Source organism: Schistocerca piceifrons, chromosome 2, assembly GCF_021461385.2.
Source record: "Schistocerca piceifrons isolate TAMUIC-IGC-003096 chromosome 2, iqSchPice1.1, whole genome shotgun sequence".
Lineage (NCBI taxonomy): Eukaryota > Metazoa > Arthropoda > Insecta > Orthoptera > Acrididae > Schistocerca > Schistocerca piceifrons.
In genome coordinates, this window is record NC_060139.1 from 1,039,316,875 (window position 1) to 1,039,334,531 (window position 17,657).

Consider the following 17,657-nt stretch of genomic DNA (forward strand, 5'->3'; position numbering starts at 1 on the left):
AGGGTATTCAAGGTAACATTTAATAAACTGATCTGCCTACTAGACATTAAACACTGAAACACAATTCTCGGGAAAACGTTAGACCACAAGCAGGTTTTCGTATTGTATGTCATATCGCCTTATTAATGGTTCAAATGGCTCTGAGCACTATGGGACTTAACTACTGAGGTCATCAGTCCCCTAAAACTTAGAACTACTTAAACCTAACTAACCTAAGGACATCACACACATCCATACCCGAGGCAGGATTCGAACCTACGACCGTAGCGGTCGCGCGGTTTCAGACTGTAGCGCCTAGAACCGCTCGGCCACTCCGGCCGGCCAGCTTATTAAACTTCGTAATATACAACTCTGATTTGAGTAGCCAAGTACCAGGGAAAAACGATGATACGGTCCATACTTGTCCCTACATGTGTAGCGATGTACTCGAACACACGGTACTTTTAACTGCAGCACTCGTTGTTTAAATCTAAAGCAGCGCGAAAAACTACCGAAAGCTTGGAGTTTTCAATACACTCAGCCTTAATTTGAAAGCAGCGCCCCCATTAAGCCTGAAGGGCTTAAGGTGGCCGGCTGTCACAAACAGCCGGCCGGTGTGGCCGTGCGGTCAAAGGCGCTTCAGTCTGGAACCGCGTGACCGCTACGGTCGCAGGTTCGAATCCTGCCTCGGGCATGGATGTGTGTGATGTCCTTAGGTTAGTTAGGTTTAATTAGTTCTAAGTTCTAGGCGACTGATGACCTAAGAAGTTAAGTCGCATCGTGCTCAGAGCCATTTTTGTCACAAACAATGTGATTATTTAACACCGCGTCAACATCTACGTCATTAAGGAAGGAGCAATAGGGGAGAGAATAGAATTTGCCATATCTGTGCTGAAAGGACCATTTTACTATTTACTGGGAGGAAGACAGGGAAACTACGGAAAATTTAAATAAAGGTGGTCATCTGAACACGAACGAATGCCAGATGGTCAGCTGGCAAGCTTGGAAGTAGCAAGAGTTGAGGTTAGAGTTCCGTCAAAGTCGAGATTATCAGAGATCAGAACTTTGTCTGCTGTTTCAGGCAGGAACCGGCAGTGGCCTTTTTCATCGAACTACGCCAGATCCTTCTTTTTTTTCTAAAAGCAGGTTGATTTTATCCAGGATTCCAATAGACCACATTATTCCTCACTCTTTTTGCCACAAAACCCTATTTTTCAACATAATCTCCCTTTAGTGCAGCTGCCTTACTCCACCTGTATGCCCACATGGTATCATTCTACTACATTGGAGCTAACGATATGCTGCATCAATAAACTCCCCGTCATCCATGTACTGTTAGCCCATAGAGTGCATTATCCATTGGGCCAAACAGATGAAAAGCGGAAGGTGCGACATCCGGGCTGTAAGGTGGATGAGGAAGAACAGTCCAGCGAAGTTTTGTGAGCTGCTCTTGGGTGCGCTAGGAATTGAGTGAGGCCTTGCGTTGTCACGGAGAAGTTCGTTCGCCGTTTAGTGGCGACGAAGGCGCTAAATTGGTTGGGTTGTTTGGGGGAAGACACCAAACAGCGAGGTCATCGGTCTCTTCGGATTAGGGAAGGAAGTCGGCCGTGCCCTTTCAATGAAACCATCCCGGCATTTGCCTGGAGCGATTTAGGGAAATCACGGAAAACCTAGATCAGGATGTCCGGACGCGGGATTGAACCGTCGTCCTCCCGAATGCGAGTCCAGTGTGCTAACCACTGCGCCATCTCGCTCGGTCGAAGACGCTAAAGCCGTTTACTCAGTTTCCTGAGTGCAGCACAATACACTTAAGAGTTGATCGTTGCACCGTGAAGGAGCACATCAAACGGACTACTCCCTGAGATTCCTAGAAGACCGTCGCGGGCATTTACCGGCTGAGCGTGCGTCCTTGAACTTTCTCTTCGGAGGAGAGGTGGTGTGGCGTGATTTCATGGATTGCCGTTTTGTTTCCGCTTAAAAGTGATGAACCGATGTTTCATCATCTGTGACGATGTTTGACAAAAAAAAATCTATCAGCCTCTTGATGTGCAAGCAATTCTGCACAGATCGTCCTCCGTCAGATAGTGAAGAACACAGCGGGCACACACCTTTGAGTAACCCTACTGACAGACGAATATGCCGGCACTACCAACAGACACGTCCAGTTTAGCAGCAAGATTTTTGATCATGATCCGTCGATCGTCCCGAATGAGTGTGTCAGCACGTTCCAACATAGCTGTAATCACAGCTATGAGCGGCCTGCTGGCATGCGGGACATTAGAGAGGTTTGCGCGGCCATGGTCCAATGATGCCAGACGCCTCACCCACCGACTCGTCGTGCTTTTGTTCACGGCCAAGTCTCCGTAGACATCCTGCACACGTCTATGAATATCTGTGATGCTCTGGTGTTCCGCGAAAAGAAACTCAATGACGGGTCTCTTTTACAGATGCCATTGTGAAGGTTATGTATAGGCCGCCATCTATCGGAACTTCATGAAATTATAGGGGCTGAAGCGGGAGCATCCCACGACGTCCCACAACAAAGTCCACATTTTTCACCCGAAACTGGCCGAGAAAAAAAGGTTTGCATTACTAATTCAACGCCCCTCGTACTTAGAACCGATACGAAACGGAACGATCGTGTAAATTCGGTATCAGGGAAGGCGGAATGGAGACTCAGATTTGTTGGAAGCTTTCTGGAAAAAACTAACGGATCTGTGAAGCAAGCTACATGCAAGATGCCAGTGCAACCAATTCTAGAGTATTGTTCCAGAGTTTGAAGTCCTGATCAAGCAGGCGAGGCAACAGCCATCGAACAAATTCAGAGACCATTGCTAGGTTGATAACAGGTCGGCGGAGCCCATTCGGAAGTGTACCAGAAATGCTCGGTGAAATTTGAAAGGGGATCCTTGAAAGAAACATGACGCCGTTCTTGCGACAGTCTGCTGGGTAAAACCTGTACTCTAAGAAATAGGCGCGACAATTTTGCTGTCAGCTGTTCACCTCGCGGAGGTGTTACGAAAATTAGGAAAGACGTATTAAGGTACACACGCCGGCGTACGGACGGGCATTCTTCTCTGGCTCAATACGAGATTCGAATAGGAAATAAAATCGGTAACTTGGATAGGATGAAGTCTGCGCCATTTAAACATGTTTGCCATTGCATTACAATCCAAAATTTTTGGATGCCGTGCCAGTAGCTAACGGTATTTGCAGTAGGAGAAGAATTACGAAAGACCCCTGCTGGCAAATGCTTGGACAGAGATAACGACGCTGGCAAACTTCGGCTTGTGCTAAGCAAATGAGAACCAGATGTGTCAACAGCCTAGCGATGATAGATAAGACACGAGGGAGATTATATTTACCATGACCTACTGTGGTTTCTGAGGAGCAATGTGCTATTTCTACACAAGGAAGGGTTTGCTTGGCGATAAGGACTGCACCACACGGTCAAAGATCTTCGACCAATATTTCATAAAAACTAATACTACGCACTAACTTTTACATAAAATGTATGATGAAAGCACTCCAGTACACCGCCAAACATTTTATAAAATACACGAAATGTGGGGTCTAGTGAAGCAGGGGATACAACCCGTCGGCTTTGACCAATGACGTCATACATTAGTCATAGATAGTAAGGTCTTCACTTCGAGGCATAGATAATAAAACAGTTCTGTGTTCCGGATAAGCGCTATCATTGTACATTAAAATAATTATTCGTAATGATATTGAGGTAATTTGGAGTATTAGTTTGTTATTGTAGAACAATTTTTAGTGTCTTATTTTCGTTTATAGAAATGGATTTGCCTGTTTGTGGGTACGTAATTTTCGTTACTGTCTGTCTAGACGATCTTCGGCTATTCCTCGATATTTCCGTGTGGTAAGCTCACTTTTCCATTTGCTTCTTTCACTGTATTTCACAATTTTGACGTATTTCACAGTTTTATTCCACCAATATGTGTGTTTTCGTATTGTGAAGTACGTAATAGAAATTTCTCAGCTGTCGATCTTCTTTCGTTTCCCAGCAATAGTATCAGTTCGACATTTTCGAATGTGTGCTTGCTATATTACAGGCGAAACCCCCGACACAACTAAAATTTGTATCCCGGCCTTCACTTCGCCTTTACACTGACGACACAACTATAATTTGTATCCCGTCCTTCACTTCGCCTTTACACTGACACTACATATGTCAATTAGCGAATGGGATACTATTAGCGTCCAAGGCAACAAGAAAACTGTACCCCATAGTGAAGTACGGGATGCAAATTGTACATGTGTCTTCTTCTTGTCTCCGTGCAGTTCAATTGAGGTACAGGTTGCAAATGTAACGTACGTGTATTTCCACCTTTTCGTTACCAGTGTACATATATCGAGCTCAATGGAAGTCTGGTATACATATATTACATACGTAGGTCCTTCTGTCATTAGTAATACTGATATGTACGTAAAAAAAGACTGTTAGTAATAGCGGAGACGAAATAAACAGCACATCTACAATTTGTATCCCGTGTTCCACGTAGGGTTTACTGAAGCGGAGGATACATCGTTCAGGTGAAGGACAGTACAGTAATGCTAGTGAAAACGAAGAAATCGACTTACGACAAACTCGTATTCCGGACTGTACTTAAGCAACACACTTCGAATGAGCTTTTAATTTGTATCGGGTGTTTCATTTGCGGTTTAGTGAAGCAGGGGATACATAGTTCAAGTGAACAACAGGACAGCAATGCTAGTTGAAACTAAGAAATGGATTACGCTGAACTTGTATCCCGTACTGCACTTAAGCAATACAGTTCGAAAGACTTTCGAGATACAACTGACATACATGTAACGTCACCGCCAAACACCACACTTGCTAGGTGGTAGCTTTTAAATCGGCCGCGGTCCGCTAGTATACGACGGACCCGCGTGTCGCCACTGTCAGTGCTAGCAGACCGAGCGCCGCCACACGGCAGGTCTAGAGAGACTTCCTAGCACTCGCGCCAGTTGTACAGCCGACGTTGCTAGGAAAGGTTCACTGAGAATTACGCTCTCAATTGCCGAGACGATAGTTGGCATAGCCTTCAGCTAAGTCAATTGCTACGACCTAGCAAGGCGCCATTTATCCTTTGCTATGTATCTAATGAAGCATGTACAGTAACCAGACCAATGTTCACCAATTGTGGATTAAAGTTAAGTATTCCAGCAGCTACGTACTTTTCTTTATAGCATCCATTACGTATCCTGTTTCAGACCTCACGCCAGCCTGCGTGAGTTTAAGCGTGTGCCTTTCGGTTACCCGTCACTGTGGACTGGCTGTCTTGTCAGTCCACAACAGTATTCTTTGCTAGTAACATATTTCATTCATTTCTTTCCATTGTATTTTGCGGAGAAATACTAAGATACAAACACGCGATATCGTCAACGTGAAAATACTACTGGTCCTTATATATGTGAAGTACAGTTTTTCTCTCTGGCATTCCTTTGTTCCTGAACATTCTTCTCAGCTCTTTCATCTTTGTAATACATGCTCTCTGGCGAATTCTGACGTCATTGGTCAAAGCCGACGGGTTGTATCCCCTGCTAAACTAGACCCGAAATGTGCATCTTCATGTTTTTGCGGCGTAAAGAGTGTTCCATAAAATTTCGGGCGTGCAGCCGCATAAATTTAGTTTCTTCTTCTAATATTTCGGCTGAATACCGTCCAGCCATCTTCAGAGTGAGCCGAGGTGACTAACGCTCCAGCACTTGCTCCGTCCTTTTAAACTCGAGGACCGAACCACTGCGTATGCAGCCAAAGATACAGAAGGCGCCAGAGACGTTGATATGCGGCAAAGAGGTGTAACATATGCATGGGAATTAAATCTATGACTGTGCAGTCGATCAACACGGTGATATCGATGGGTCACGGAGAGCTGTACCGTCGCAACGTCTTTGTGATTTAATTACAGAAATAGCCGGATTCCATGATTTTTCCAAGCTGAAGCCGCTATCTCTATTCATTAAATTCGTCGCCAACCAAATTTCAATTGCTTTTTTTCACTACTAAGTCCCAGAAAGATGAAGTCGAGGATAAAATTTCGACGTTATCGTACACCATAGAGTGCTCACTGTCAAATGGTTCAAAATGGCTCTGAGCACTATGCGACTTAACTTCTGAGGTCATCAGTCGCCTAGAACTTAGAACTAATTAAACCTAACTAACCTAAGGACGTCACACACATCCATGCCCGAGGCAGGATTCGAACCTGCGACCGTAGCAGTCGCGGGGTTCCGGACTGAGCGCCTAGAACCGCTAGACCACCTCGGCCGGCTGCTCAGTGTCAATACAGTGCTCTGCCACCGCAGATTTATTAGGTTGTAAGAGCCGGGTGTACCTGCGTTGCTCTGTGCATCTCTCATTGTTACAAAAGAAATAAGTCTTAAGCCACGTGCTCTTTGGAACATGTATCACAGCTCATTTCTTTTTCTTGTCTTTCTGTACCAGAATTCGGTAATAAGCAGATACACAGCTACGAGAATATGTTCGAGAGCAGTGGTTACTGAAACTGCTCCACACAATTTCAGCTTTGAAGGTCAGAAGGCCTACTTCTTCGATGGTTACCCCGCCCTTTTATCATACTCCTAACATTCTTCCGCAGTACTCTATCCAGAGTTTCAATTTAGTTTTTCTTCAGCTGTCTCCGTTGTTCAATCCTTATTTTCACACGCCATAACCGAGGAAGGTGACATAATTTGGTCAAGACATGAAACAAAAGGAGGAATAGTGTTCAACGATCCGTCGAATGCGGGGTCATCAGAGAGAGAGAGAGAGAGAGAGAGAGAGAGAGAGAGAGAGAGAGAGTACAAATTCAAAGAAACCATCCCGTCATTGGCCTTCGACGACTTGGGGAAACGATGGAAAAAGTAAATCCGTGTATTGTGTAATAACATTTTCCGTCTGATACGGGTATTGTCGGTTTGCGCTGTATTTATAAGCTTCGAAAGTAATTATACTCGATTAATATATTGCACATTTACGGGTCATATTGCGCAATAGACGTCAGCTCATGCCGAAACCGAGAGAAATTCAATTCGCTCCGAACGAAAGGACTGAAAAAAGTAAATAACAACTGATGTGTCATTGGGCTGAAAGATGTATAAGAAGGTACCACAGTGATTGATTTGGAAGACAAAGATACCTGGTTGTCCATATCAGCAGAGCAACTGGAGATCATGGTGCCCTGACAATAAGCAAAAATGTCTATTTTATTTGCAGCAATTCTCAGAAATGACAAATAAGATGAGATTATCTATCCAACGAGCACACATGTTTATTTTTCTTGCAACATTTCTCACAGTACACATATCACGTGAGTTTTCAGTCTGCGTAATTGTTTCATTTGGTTTGCAACTCTACTTGCAGCACAGAAATACATGACCACGATAAACTATACAGTTCACATTGTAATTCTTTATTTTCCCCGGTCCACTGAAAAGTCCAGAGAGAGCTTCTCGGACCTGTTTCGCCCGTTATGAATATATTCTGCCTGCGTTTTGTAAGGCAAGTTAGTTAGTTACTTTCATGTTCCTTGGATCATTTTGCAGGATAAATCGTCATGATGTGAAACGAGTCATTTTACATTCATATTGCAAATTAACTTGTACATCTATCTGTACTCTAAACATTCCCCCCCCCCCCCCCCCAAATGAAAACAAGAAATACAGATTAGCAATTCCTACCCACCACCTTGTACACATTACAAACATAGAAATTCTTCTACGGAATAGAAGGAGTAGTCAAGGAGAAACTTTTTCAATTTATTTTCAAATTTTACTTTTCTGTCTGTTAGACATTTTATATCACTGGGTAAGTGATCAAAAATTTTTGTTGCAGCATTGTGTACACCGTTCTGTATTAAAGACAACTTTAAATTGAGTATTGAATGCCATTTTTTCTTCTAGTATTGCAATTATGTACGTCATTGTTCCTTTTGACCTGTATTGGATTATTTACTACAAACTTCATGAGGGAATAACTATACTGCGAAGCACTAGTCAGAATGCCCAACTCCTTAAACAGATGTCTATGAGATGATCGCAGGTGAGGACCACATATTATTCTTACAGCACGTTTCCGGGCAATGACGACCTTCTTTCGTAAAGATGAGTTATCCCAGAACATTATTTCTTATGACATTACTGAAAGAAAATAAGCAAAATATGTCAACCTACTGATTTCTCTCTCCTCACAATTTTCTATGATTCTAAGAGCAAATCTGGCTGAACTAAGTTCTTTTAGGAGATCGAAAATGTGTTTTTTTCAATTTAAATTCTCATCTGTATGGACACCTCAGAATTTTGAAGTTTCCACTCTGTGTATTATTTCATCACCATGTGTAACACTTATCACTGGCGCAGTACCCCTACAGGTGCAGAGCTGAATGAGATGTCTTTGTGAAATTCAGGGTGAGACCATTCACAGAAAACCAGTCAATGATATTGAGAACTTCGTTCACCGTTTCTTCCATTTCTGTATGTATACTGGAAGTGATTACAATATCAGTGTCATTTGCAAACATAACTACTCCCGCTTGTTGTACATTAGACGGTAGATCATCTCCATATATAAGATACAGTAGTGGACCTAAGATTGATCCTTGGGGAACCCCACACGTGATTCCTCTCCAGTCAGAATTATGTCCCTGAATTCTGTAGGTTGAATTACTACTAAGTACAACTTTCTGCATTCTTTTGGTTAGATATGACATGATCCATTGATTGACTATACCATTAATCCCATAAAACTTCAATTTATCTAGAATTATACTATGATTCACACAATCAAATGCCTTGGATAGGTCACAGAAAATACCTACCGGTGCTATTTAGTTACTTAGTGCTTGTAATATCTGGTGCGTGAACAGTAATTCAACTGCAGTTCATGCGAGTTCCACTTCGTCGAGAGCTGGCATGATCGCTATGAAAATACAGTCCAAACTAACGCGTCCCCGACATAAACACTGCGCAATAATATAGTACCGCTCTTGGCTTCGCACTTTCGCGCAATATTTTAAGAGAATGTTAATTGTGTCCATACTACTGAGGGTGTGAGAGCAGCTTCACCACTGCGCCACCTCGCTCCGCCAACAGAATGAAAGGCAAATGCCAGTATCTGCACCAACCATCGATTCTCTGCAGGTCTTCCTACATTTAGTCTTCTGGCGTCCTTACCTTTCTACAGACAACAGCAGCGTATGCTAATACAAGGTCAAGGAGTTTTCGACGTTACTAATATATGTTTTAAACAGTAACAGTGCTAAACTTGGGGTACTCCCGTGTAAACATGCACGCACGCACGCACACACACACAGACACACACACACACACACACACACACACATACACATATATATATATATATATATATATATATATATATATATATATATATATGTATGTGTGTGTGTCGCGATATTCGGTATGCTCGTATTTTGTTCGCTAAACGACTGGGCAGAACTTTATGGAACGCAAAAGAACAAAGTATCAACCTGCGAGTTTTTGTGGATTCCAAATGGATCTGAGCACTATGGGACAACACCTTATGTCATCAGTCCCCTAGAACTTAGGACTACTTAAACCTAACTAACCTAAGGACATCACACACATCCATGCCCGAGGCAGGATTCGAACCTGCGACCGTAGCAGTCTCGCAGTTCCGGACTGAAGCGCCTAGAACCGCACGGCCACCTCGGTCGGCTTTGTGGATTCCACAGGCGAAGAGTGCGAACCGAATTTCACAAGATCTCAGCTTACAGAAGGCCGTTGATTTTTATAGAGGAGATTTCCATTCTTCAAAAACGTCATAATTTATTCGAACTTGTCAAGCTCTCTCTTCGAAATCTTACACTAGTATACCCTTCCTCAGCATCTCTGGTGCGTGCGCAACCTCTGTTCGGTAATGTCCTATATGCAACCCCTGCAATAATATTATGGTGTTCTATTATAAATATTGCCAGTCTTCATGTAGGTTGATTTACAGTTAATATCTGAATTAGTCTCGTTCTACGATGTTCCTTGCCGGCCGCGGTGGCCGTGCGGTTCTAGGCGCTGCAGTCCGGAACCGCGGGACTTCTACGGTCGCAGGTTCGAATCCTGCCTCGGGCATGGATGTGTGTGATGTCCTTAGGCTAGTTAGGTTTAATTAGTTCTAAGTTCTAGGGGACTAATGACCTAAGATGTTAAGTCCCATAGTGCTCAGAGACATTTGAACCATTTTTCGACGTTCCTCATGCGTACTCCTCAGGATATCGCAGTGTTTGGATTCTTTGAACATATCAATGCGCCTTTTTTTTAAATTTCGACTGGACTACCACTAGTACGAGTTACGTGCAACCAAAACTTTCAGGTATTACCGGTCGCGGAGTTTGGTGAAAATAGTATTATAAAAATTCTAGGCAATTTCACGCCTTTCGCTTCCTTCGCTATGCCGATAACATTAAGACCGGCATCGCAGAAGTGACAGATGATCCTGCAAGGAGGCTATCTCCGGCACCATCATTTCGCAGCGGATAGCGTCTTCGACGGATGTAGTATGGAACAGCGGGGATGGCCAAATAAAAAAAGCTGTTACGATTTACACACACACACACACACACACACACACACACATGGCGCGCGCGGCTCCTCATGTTAGAAACAACAGCGGCTGGCAGCGGATTTCAGATGACGGGAGTTCTCTTTCTCCGCAAGCGAGCTGGGGGGCCGGCTGCAGTGTTGCCAAACGGAAAGGCCGCAGAACTCCACGTGAACGCCAGGTTACGGCTTAAATAAAAGTTCCAGCTAGAGAGCACGAGGAAGGAAGTACCACGAGAAGGCGGAAAAATAAGGACGAGAAGCGCAGAGCTCCCACAAGCGACCATTAATCAGCTTGGAATATCACAAGCATCTGCATACGTATCGAGGAAACGGATGGCACGTGTCGCTTTCTGAAGGATCGTACAACGAAGCCTGCGGCAAGGAATGCAGCTGACGCCAATAAATTCTCCACCAAATGAAACTGCAGTAAATTTTTAAATTTGTAGTGCGATGTTAAGTTTTCTTGTAACGATATTGTTACTGTCCAGTGTAATTGTTAGAGATCACTAAAATTATTTATTAAAATTACCCGTCGCTACCCGTCTGTAAAGCACGAAGATCGTTTGAGATCGTGGTAAGTTCGGCGGCGCATCGAACCTAGGTCTTGTTCAGTAGTACTATCCCAAAATAAGGTGATTCTATCCGTGAAGGCCTTAATCATTTTCCGCTTCAAAATGTGAGCTCTGTCTTCAAATTGATATTTAACACCTCCAGTCCAGGAAAAAAATGTTTGTACTTGCTTGACAGCTGCAAGAAACAGACTGAATTTAATACGTGGTCGACTGAAAGAAACGGCATTGGCTCATTTAGACGCTGGCAAAACTACAGTCTGCAGACGTGTTTACTCAGTTGTACTGCTAAGTGAAATAGTGAATGATCCATGAATACATAAATCGGTCGTTAGTGTAGCAATCCAAGTAATGTTATGTTTCTAATAAAGTCTACAGCGGGGATGGGCACCGGCCGGAAGAAACTCCACTCTTCCCTCTGCTGAAAGCGTGAGTGAATTTTGATGATGTAATTTGACATGACACGAAAACGTTCAATGGCGAGATTAATGGACGGAAATCCGCAACCACAGGAGACTATTTTGTTTATTGCGAGCAATAAAAGGTGAATACGTGCGTTATGGTTTAGATGATACATACATCGTTCAGCAAGTAGCGATCGAACCGTGATAGGCCAGATGTAACTTCGTGGATGTTAATACGAATCACCGAAATGACATTACTATAAGGTAGAAATGTATTATGTCGTCCACTTCGGTAGCTGCTCGATCACCGCGGTGGATTGCTAAGCAAGGGGACCCGGGTTCGATTCTGGGTGGGGTCGGAGGTTTTCTCCCCTATGGAACTGGGTATTGTGTTGTCCTTGCGATAGTATCAAGAGCTTGTTCACGGAGTTATGTCGTCAGTCGTACTTGAAAGTAATAATCTTAATACAATGCAGCATATATGTTTCAAATGGTCGATGACGCAAATCAATACATCTGATTTCGGAGACCCATCACTAAGTTCCGTAAATGATGTGCACCATGCCGAGAAGCAAATAAGGCCCATTTAAAACTATCACAGATGCTAATACGGATTCTGATTGGTCGGAGCTAAACAGTTATGTCATTTATATAAAGACACGAATGTGAGAATGGTTCAAATGGCTCTGAGCACTATGGGACTTAACTTCTGTGGTCATCAGTCCCCTAAAACTTAGAACTACTTAAACCTAACTAACCTAAGGACATCACACACATCCATGCCCCAGGCAGGATTCGAACCTGCGACCGTAGCGGTAACGCGGTTCCGGACTGCGCGCCTAGAACCACTAGACCACCGCGGCCGGCGAATGTGAGAACGCAGCATGTTATCTTCGATGGGGAGTCAAAAGAGAATCAGAAGTAGCGTCATATGTGCTGTATATAAGTGTTTTAGAATCCTTCTTGTTCATTTTGAATGTTAATGACCTGAAAAGACAACATTAGCAATAAACTCACACTTTTTCCAGATGATGCAATTGTCTATAATGAAGTACTATCGAGTAAAAAATCGCACAGATTTGCAGACCTTGATAAGATTTCGAAGTAGTTCGAAGACTGGCAACTTATTTTAAAAGTTCAGGGATGCAAAATTGCGAAATTTGTGAAAAACGCAATACATCAATGAGTCACATTGAAATCAGTGGAATCGTACGACTGCCTGGGTGTAACAATACCTGTATGGAAATTAAACTGAATGATTTCAGAGAATAAATCATTCGGTAAGGCAAGTGGTACACTGATTATTGGCAAAGTGGTGGGAAAATGCTGACAAGACTACAACAAAGACGACTGCTTACAAACCACTAGCGCGTCCCATCTTTGATTATTGCTGACGTGGACAGGAATAACAGGGGATACTGAACGCATATTGAGAAGGGCGGCATGAAAGATCATGGATTTGATGAAAAATCTGAACTATCGAACGCTCGGAAACAGATGCCACATACCCCGCGAAAGCCTACTTCAAACTTTCAAGAACAAATATTATATCAAGACTCGAGACGTATTGTTCATCACTCCCGCAGGGACCTCTAAGACATCATTCAGGTAATTACAACACGCACAGAGATATTCAGTAGTCTTTTTTCCCGTGCTGCATACGCGATTGGAACCGGAGCAAACTGTTAACATATGGTGCAATGCTGAATACCCTCTGCCATCACTTCGCAGTGGTTTGCAGAGTAGTAAATGCAAAATAAATAATGTTTAACGCCTGTTTCTCCTTCGATTTGTAGGGATTCCTCGATTCTGGTCTTCGAAGGCAACTTTGCACAAGAAGCAGAACCCAGGATATTCGTTTAGTTTTATATTGCCATTCTATAAATCAGATTTTATCTTATATAAATTATCTTATGTTGGGTCAAAAGCACTTAAGAAGTAAATGTACTGAGACGTGGGTGTAGGAACACGAAGATCATTACTGAACGTATATCTTATCCGCTTTACGCAATACCCCTACTTTATTCTTTTCCAGAATAAGCAGTGTTCTGACTCGAGCAGTGAAATATAAATTATGTGAAACAGTCTAACATTACTGATTGCTTGTAAACACAGAGAGAACTCGTACTTCCACAAGCAAGAATGTCGAACAGAGCTTCAGGGTGTCTCTGAGGAAGTTACAATGGCAATACCGTACTTGCTGAGATGGGAAGTTTCTATCACTCGGGATTTGGAAAGTACTGTCGATTCACATTTTACAGAAAATATACGTGGCAGAGGGGTACTAAAACATGCTGTCTAGTAAATTACAGACAGTATAATGAAAACAGCATTACGTTTCCGTTATTCTTTGTGTGTGCTTTTGGATAAGGTGGCAGTGCAATTTGTAGGATGTGAAATCCAGCCTACGAGAGCATTCAACAGCACCGGTGACTTGCCTATAACGACACAACAGAAGGGGATCCCGAAAAGCAATGTGTTGCCTCACGCTGCTTGCAGCTGGTATCATGCAACCAAACTTCTGTACAGACATTACTCAACTGCCAATTATAAAGACACTTTGAGCTACAACATAGCAATACCGTACTTGCTGAGATGGGAAGTTTCTATCACATAGCTACAACATAGCACACTCTTCGATTTCTTAGATTCGTGTCTTTCACTGTAATAACTTTCAAAATTTTTTTAAGCCTGCTTTACAACATTGACTGTGAATTCAAATGGCTCTAAGCACTATGGGACTTAACATCTGAGATCATCAGTCCCCTGGATTTAGAACTACTTAAACCTAACTAACCTAAGGACATCACACACATCCATGCCCGAGGAAGGATTCGAACCTGCGATCGTAGCAGCAGCGCGGTTCGGGACTGAAGCGCCTAGAACCGCTCGACCACAGCGGCCGGCTGACTGAATATTTAACTCATCTGTAATGCAGTATTTGGTACTGAGTCTACATCTGCATGAGAACTCTGAAACTGGCTCCACTCTCAAATAGCACGTGGGAAAAATTAACACCTAAATATTTCCCTGCAACCTCTGATCTCTCTCATCTTTATTGCAACGGTAATTGCTCTCTGCGTAGGTGGGAGTCTGCAAAATTTCTTAGCACCCGGAGGAGAAAGCTTGAAATTTCGTGGAAAGATCTCGGAACAACGAAAAGTGCCTTCGTTTTGAAGTTCGTCACCCCAACTAGGCTATCACATCGGTGACACTCTCTCCCCTATTTCACGATACACGAAAACGAATTGAACGGACATTCTTAGAACTTGGTCGGTCAGTCCTATTAGGTAAGGACCGCATACCGTTCGAAGAGGATGACTAGCACAATAAGCGGCCTCTTTTCCGCTGCGTATTCCGTTCCGCCAATAAAAACGTTATGTTTGATTCGCTGATTCGAATTGTAATCGCCAGGTGGTTTGAGGAATCTACAACGTTTAAATTTGTGAGCTTTATCACGTAACCGAAATTTAAAGTTTTTTTTATGCTCGTGTGCAGAGCCTCACACTTTTTTTTGTTAAAGTTCAATTGACAGTTTTCGTGCAAAGCACATATCTCGTGTGAATCATGATTTGAAAAAATGTAGGGGATAATAATTGTAACAAAACTGCGACCGATTTTGCAGAAAACATATGGACGGGTCACGTGACGCGTCTCTGCGAATGCCTGGTGCGCACAACAGCGAAACGCGTTGGGGCAGTCTCCCTTTCTGTGTTGCCACATAGGCGCCTCGCTGCTGAGGCGAGCCGAGTGGCCTTCCTGTGGCAAAACTCTGTTGTTCGAGCACAGGTAGCCCTGGCGCTTTCTAATTACACCTCTACTGTACCGAGAAATCCACGAAAATATTTACCACTGCCTCTGTTTCTACACATGAACCACGCAAATTTCTTCAAAGCTCTTGACGAAAGGTATCTCGCCTTGCAACAATCCTAGCAATTGTTCTTCCTATTCTATGCACTGGAGGGGCAACGAAAGAATGAATTTATGCCTTTGGAAGTCCTGTGCTTATTTCTTATAGCGGTAGCTAGTTACTTTTTTCAGTCCGTTATTGTCATATAACAGAGTCATGAGATGTTCAATTGACTTTTTTTTTTTAGAACATCTCATGACTGTATTACGATTGTACAGCATTGGTTGCCAATTATTAACATAAAAATGATCGCAGGCCTGAGACGGGATTTTATGTCCTGTATATCATATAACAAAGACACTGGTAGAGGCATGGCTCTATAAAACCCACTTACTTCTATTCGACCTAAATAAATTGTATATTGGACGCTTGGTTTACATTACTCGATCGTAAATCCATGTATTCAATTAGTTCCATTCTAGTGAAAAGTGAGAACTTAACAACCCTCTACCCATGTGCACAATCCTTGGGAAAGCTCAGTGACTCCCGTTAATCTAGTCCGATAAGGAATCTGCACGTCTCGACCCGTAACAATCATCGGTCATTTCGGATGTTTTGCAAAAATGTATTGCTTATCGACTCGCTGACTTCTGCAAGTCACATCCAAATGCTTCGCAGAGGCTTCACAAAATTTCGGATTATTTCTGTAGAGTTCCACTTTCGAACAGCAAGCGGGACAAAATGAACACCTAAATCTTTAATCAAATGAAATTATCTGGTTCCAGAAATCTTATCAAGTCTCAAAAGTCTATTACCCGGATTCGAATCTCGGCCTTGGTGCAAACTTCCATTCGTTGCTTCAATCTGCTTACACACATCACCTACATCTTTTCTTGCGAGCTCCGATTTCTCTTTATTACGGTGTCATCTTGCCATTCGGAGGATAAAGCATGTGACGGAAATTTCGTGAAAACATGTCACAGCAACGCCAATGATTAGTACGCTAGTGATTTAAGATAGGAATGGGCAAAGACGGGAATAAGGATCGGCCGTGGCCTTGTTAAAAAAAAAAAAAACAGCATTTCTCGCACCAGTTTAACAGCGAAAAAAAAAAAAAAACCCTACCCTGAAACTGCTTGCTTGTCACAGCACTGTACACTGTATCCTTTAACGAAAACGTTGTATCATCTTGCAAACCCAAGTTTGTGTACTGCACCACTAAAAGACAAAACACGGTAAGGTAAGCGGCAGATACGGGCGACTCGAAAGCACAGCGACTTTTTGCACGCAAAACAATGAAATAACTGCCTAACTAGAACAGTAAATCGCTGGACTACCTACGCTGACCAGAGATTATTCTTTGTTGCTCTTAAATCCCTTGTTGTCAGTGTAGAAACATATATATGCGGAGAATAAACACGGAGCTTATACTTCATTTGTCTACGTTGACAAGCGCTCACGAAAACAACAATGGCGCTTTCTTGTGCAGTAGGTGCAAAAACAAAGATTACGCACAATATCGCTAGTTTCGAAAGGTAGTTTGTGAACAATGGGCATTGTTTATAGAATTAGTTCACCCTGTATAAAAAAATCTATACTTACAAACTGCGAAGCGTAAGCTTGACTTTCCTTGACAACAAACGTTCACTTTTTTGTAGGACCATTCACGCAGCTGTCGTAGTTCTCCCTCTAAGACGCGCTGTAGGTCGAAAATAACTCTCTGCTGGTGTCTGGCAGGCGTTCCTCGGTATCGGGTCACCGCAGCACGACACAACAACAGCACACACGCACACGCATCCCAGCTACCTCTCGTCCAGGCCTCCTCACGCACGAACAAAAGCCGCACACGAGAGCTCCCGGCCACAGTCCGCGATCCCTTCCTCTCGCACCGGAGGGAAACAGCTGACTGCAGAGCATCGGCGGCGCCGCACAGCGGTACCGCGCCACTGTGTCGCCAGCTGGCGGCCGTGCCTCGCAACATCCCCCTCCACCCTCCCCAACGCCGCGCCATGCCCGTAACACAGGCAGGCGCTATCCCCACCATACTGCGGACGCCCGCTACAGCGCCGACGCTATCTCGCGCTGCGATACGGACTACCGCAAAGGGATGGATGCAGCCAGCAGGACCAACTCCGTAAGTTTGGCCTCGCGAGAACCAGCACTCGTGAAGATAACCTAGTAACAAATGACAGGTTTCCGGATGTGCCCGTTTTCCGCACCAAATATACGGGATGATTGCCGACTACACAGGCA

At 43.5% G+C, this 17,657-nt stretch overlaps 1 protein-coding gene across 1 annotated transcript in view; it reads right to left on the reverse strand.

Annotated features, from left to right (window-relative positions):
* LOC124775700 (solute carrier organic anion transporter family member 5A1) overlaps positions 1-17,339 on the reverse strand; it is a 438,784-nt gene extending 421,445 nt beyond the window's left edge. The window contains exon 1 of the mRNA XM_047250528.1: positions 17,007-17,339. The gene's annotated coding sequence lies outside the window, so the exon portion shown is untranslated. The remainder of the gene's footprint in view (positions 1-17,006) is intronic.
* Positions 17,340-17,657: the final 318 nt, after the last annotated feature.